Below are 6,000 nucleotides of genomic sequence, written 5' to 3'. Positions count from 1 at the left end.
TTCTTAGGTAATACCAGTATATTGGTTTGTGGTAGGCGATTCATTATTCATTTGGCGATATTTTTTTGAAGTATTGAATAGCATCTGAATCTAGCTATTTGTTAGGTTCTTTTAAAAAAAATAGCTGGATGAGGTTCTTTTAAAAAAATAGCTGGACGAGTATAGAATTCAAAAACTGGAAACTGTTTTTTTGTAATTGCTTTGTTCTCACATCATGCGAGAACCAACGGGCAGATTGCTTTAATTTGAGAAAAAATCATAACTCAAAATTATTTTTTAAAAGTTATAAAATAAAAGCTTGCAAATTCACAAAATTAAATACTGTGAACTGCAGAAGAGAACTTAATTACTAGCTGATCTTACAATAAAATAGTATAGTAATAAAATGCAGGCCTATGCAAGATAACAAAAATCTATTAGTATAGAATTAGCAAAGCAATTAAAATGGGAAATCATAACAGCAGAATGATCAGACAGCATGACAAAAGTAGACTTACTGTTAAGACAGCAAATGAGTGGTAATGTTGCAGTGGAGGCAAGAGACGTTAAGTGTGGGACTAACTTGACCTTACTTATCAGTGGCCTAACAGAGTACCACCAACAATCATTTCTCTGTGAGACTCCTTCCTTCATCATTCTATTACCCTATACTTATTCTATTTTTAGTCGTTTTCTGCTTCAATGGTAGGAAGAATGAATAGTTTAAATAAAATTGGAATTTCTTAGATATTGTTCCATTTCTTTATTTTGCAGAATTAAAAAAAGAAAAGCAACAAAAATTAAACAATTGAGCCCCCATTTAATAACAAAAATAAAATTAAGCCTAAAGCTCTTTAAGGATCATTCATCTGAGGAGGAACAATATATAATTTTAAAGCAGTCAATTTACAGAACAATCCCATGTTTTCCAATTAGGAGTTGTACGCAAATATAATTTTTAATTAATGCTTATAATATTGTTATTGTAAGAAGTATCTACTCAGTAATACTGAAAGCTTTCTTTTTTACGGATAAATAAAGAATATTTTATTTTGTAGTTGAATTCTATTAGGGCCATGTAAGGTAAACTGTCAAAATTTATTTGGATCAACATTAAATATTTATTTACAACCATGTAAAGTCACACCAATCAGATAAAAAACCAGAACCAATCAGATAGAAAACAAACTATACCAAAATTCAGGTCTACTCCTTTTTTTTATAAGTTCCAAAAACAGAATAATTTAATCAATAATTAACATTATTTCTTCAGGAATATCAAAACATTTCAAATGCCCAAGTATCCAAACAAAAATTGATGTTATTCATGGTTTCACCCTTTTCCAGGTCCTAAAAGTAATCAGGATAATTTGAGCAAAATTTCATACTAAACTATTCAGTTGAAGTTTCATTGACGGAATGAATGAAGGTTATCATATTTATATAATTATTATTCATTTTACATTGTAAAACAAGGAAATGCTCTAAAATCATTTACATGAAAGTTTTGCACTGTAGATCATATTTTAATGTTTTTGTTTTCTCAAATTTCACTAACTGTTTGAGAATATAACTCTATATTTTACATATTGGAATTGCTAATATTTTTTATATATTACTTAAGTGTTCTCTTTTTATGTAATTATGCTGTGATGAATGAAGTGATTGTGGTTTACAGTGGCAATCATTATAATAATAATGCAATAATAAATGTAAAACATTTTATCTAGAAGGATCCTCATTTAAATCCCAATCATGCTCATCATTCCTATCACACCAAATTTCCATATGTTTCCAAACAAAAATATTGAGGTTTGTCCTGATGTAAAATTCTAAGATTGACTTTGAGCTAAAGATCAGGAGCAATAAACAATTAAGAAAGGCATAGTTTAACTCTGCTAATCAAGCTACATCTTCTTAGTTTTTTTTTCATCATTCCTTGAAATTTGACAGATACATTTAGCACCAAACAAATTCCTATATTAGATATTATCAATAGCTGACTTTGCAAGGATCTAGATAGACAATTTATGCGGCTCAAACAGTGTCACAACACCTTTTACTCCTGTGAAGGTGGTAAAGCGACAATTGAGGACGCACCTCGCAGCGGATGACCAGTTTCTGTGACTGATGAGAAACATCGAAAGGAGATAGATGATTTGTTTCAAAGTGATCAGCTTATCACCCAGCAATGCATCGCTATTCAGTTAGGCATATTTAAAGAACAAGTAGGCCCTATTATTGAGCAGTATGGGTATCGTGCAGCGGAGGCTCTCCACAAACTGAAGTTTGAGTCTATTTTGCATCTGCCACACTCGTGGATTTGGCTCCATGCTACTTCTACTTCTTCCCTCATCTCAAGAGGGATCTCAAAGGTATCATTACACCATTGACGATGTGGTGAAGGAAGCTGTGGCCATTTGGATCCGAGAAAGACCACCAGAATTTTTCAGTGACTGAGTAAAAAAATTTTTCACACGGGTTGGGAAAAGTGTATCAGTGTAAACAAGGATTATACAGGGTGATTCAAAGAAACGGGAAATTAAAAAAAATTAAATAACGTTAATAAAAAATTTTTTTAGAAAATGAATTTCATTTCATGTAATTGTACAAATGTTGCCATTTTAGGATACATACAGTTTAGTTTATTTTTTAAAGATGACATCTTGCAGGTGACCTCCCTCTTCTACGTAAACACTCACGAAGTCTCTTTGTTACATTGCCCATGGTTTAACGTAACATCTCAACTGGAATTTCCGCAATTGCTTCTCGGATCTTTGCTTTCAGTTCTTCAGTTGTAGCAGGTCTACAGTGGAACACTTTGCTTTTAAGGTGACCCCACAAAAAGTAATCGCAAGCTGAGAGATCAGGCGATCTGGGAGGCCATCTAATGTCACAATTTCGTGAAATGACACGTCCAAACAATCGGCGTACAGCTGCCATCGATATTCATGCAGTATGTGACGTTGCAACGTCTTGTTGAAACCAGGCTGTGCTAAGAATTGGTGGAAATCTCTTTTGTTGTTCCACAACAAAGGTTTCAAGCATGGCTATGTAACGAGCCGATGTCACTGTAATCGCAAGACCGTTGTCATCCAGAAAAAAATAAAGGCCTATAACACCGTAAGATGACATAGCACATCACACGGTCACTTTCTGGCTGTGCAACGGACGCTGGTGTAGCTGCGTAGGATTTTTTTGTGCCCAGTATCTGAAATTTTGCTTGTTAACAAATCCACTGAGGTGGAAATGTGCTTTGTCTGACATCCACAGTTCGTAAACAAACTCTTCGTTATCATTTATCTTCTGAAGCATTACAGAATTGTGCTCGCACAACTGCATCGTTTGGTTTCAGTTCCTGGACGATCTGCAACTTGTATGGATGGTATTGCAAGTCCTTCACTAACATACTTCGAACACTTGAACTATGCAATTATAAAGATGCTGAGAGACGACGGATTGAACGATGTGGACTTCGTGTGACACCATCTTGTAAAGCTTGAACATTCTGTGGTGTACGGACGGTTTGCTCACGGCCTGGAGGTTTCTTTTTCATTGCCGAACCAGTTTCCTCAAAATTAGATATCCATGTTTTAATTGCATGTGCTGATGGAACACGGTCGTGCCGTCCCAGATTAAAATCACGGCAAAATTCTCTACACGCTTCCTCCACACTGTCATTGTTTTTGTAAAACGCTTTGATAGTAAATGCACGTTGCGCACCACTCCAAGGATCCATGACAACTAAATGGCAGGTTAGGTTAAAGAGGCTGGCGCCACTTATCAAGTGGTACCAATCACCTACGGCTACCAACACAACTTTCAAAATTTCCCGTTTCTTTGAATCATCCTGTATTAAAAAATAAATACTACATTTTGTAGCTAAGGTATTGTACTTTCATTTTTTTATTTAATTCCAATAACTTTTTCATTCCCATGCTACACATATATGTGCAAAATTTATCAGCCAAGCCTCATACAACCAGCCTACTGCCTCAGCCATTTTTGTACCACATGGAAATGAAGTTGCACTCACCTAAAAAATTAATTTCTTATGTCTATTTATCTGGAAGGATCAATAGAAGTGGATGAATGATTCAAATTTTACATACCTTGCCTTTGATTAATTCATATAAAAACTAATTACTATATATTCACAAAAAGAAATTAAATACATTAAACTAATGAATTTTTTAAATCTTATATCATTAAATTAAATAATTTTTTAAACAGGTTTTATTTATTTTTTTTAATATGCGATATTTTTTTATACAAGCTGTTTAGAAAGTCTTATCATCAGATTGTGGATGCAGCTTTATCATTTTGCATTCCTGGAATATTTATACTTTACTAAAATTTCTCCACTTATGAAAACCTTTTTATTTAAACTTTCAGTTTACACCAGCCTAATAGAGCATTTATTGACTCACTGATGTTAAATAATGTATACTTTTTGCAGTTTATTTTTATTTCAATTACTCTTCAATATGTTAATTTGGATACTTTCTTCCATTCCATTACAGGTTTGTTTACTGGCAAAACTATGTGTCTAAATAAAAATAATGTTCAACTTCTCTTCAAAGTTGATTTTTTTCTGCTTACTTGAACACAACAGAAGGGAAATCTTTTCTAATAGCGAGCAATTTTAAAAAAAGGAGGAATTTAAGATAATAAACTCTTGATTGCAGCAGAATGAATACATATACTGCAGTACTTTATCTTTTGTTGAACAAAATATTAGATAAAAATGCATCAGTATACAAATAAAAAAAATATTAGTGTACAAATAAAGAATTTTTTACTTTTATTAATAACACCTTTGTAGAGCTGATTTCATATCCTATCACTCATTTAATCTTTTGTTTTTAATGACCAATAACATTCGGTAAAAACAGAGTACTGTTCCATAAATTTGATGTATTTTTGCCAGGATATTTTAGTTTGCTCACTGTAAATTATATATTATGATATTCATTGTCAAAAGTTTGAATTTTAGGTCATTTATAACTACCAGTTAAATGAAGTATTTCAGAATATTAGTTTTAGTTATGTGAGAAAAGTGAGTTTTTATATCATTGTAACTTTACTGAAACAAATATAACCACATAACTTTCCGATTAATCATTCAAATTAACACTTAAAACAGAATTAATGTTTTCTGCATTGGCAATTCACTTTTTAAATTTCTGTCTATTATGGATTTATTCAAACCCTGCGTTAGTAGTAGAAACAATTCAACTAAGTAAAAACAGAAACTTTATGTTAAAAATGAAACCTAAATATCTTTTAAATAAATAATTAACTATAAATAATAAATAATTATCTAAATAATTAACACAGGGAAAGGCAATACTTTTAGACTGCTGCAACTTTCAAAGTTGTATTTTATACTGTTTCACCACATATAGGTTGCACCCATTTATGAAGTTTTACCAAGTCAGAATTGTCATTTTCTTTAATCTCCAGCAATTCTAAAAAAAAGTACAACTTAAACAGTAATTTTATATTAATGGTCAGAAAGATGCTATTTACTTTTATTAATCCTTCAACTGAATCTACCAAAAAGCACTTGGATAAATAAAAAAAAATGTGATTATTGAAGAAAAAGATTATTATATATAAGAACTAATTCATAATGAAAATTTCTCTGTACTATAATAATGACTATAACAACAGATGGAGGCACACCAAACTGCAATATATTTCAAAGAAAAACCCAAGATTTTCAAATTACATAAGGAATCCTTATGCAATTATTAGTAAAACATTAGACGAACATAATAAAATAGATAAAATCTGTTTAAAATTTGGTGTGATGAGGTGGCTTTTTAAAAATTTACTCTGATTCTAGATCACTGTAAAAATAAATATATTTTCTATTGCTATACAGCTGAGTATTAATAAATCACCAAGAGAAAATTTACAGCATTTCTCCATGGATGGGACAGCAAGCAGCCCATTGGGTATCACTTGATACACTTGTCAACTGCATTATAAAATAAGATTGTTTATGAAATGATA

Source organism: Lycorma delicatula, chromosome 1 (genome assembly GCF_047948215.1).
Source record: "Lycorma delicatula isolate Av1 chromosome 1, ASM4794821v1, whole genome shotgun sequence".
In the NCBI taxonomy this organism is placed as follows: domain Eukaryota; kingdom Metazoa; phylum Arthropoda; class Insecta; order Hemiptera; family Fulgoridae; genus Lycorma; species Lycorma delicatula.
Note: the sequence above shows the minus strand (reverse complement) of the source record.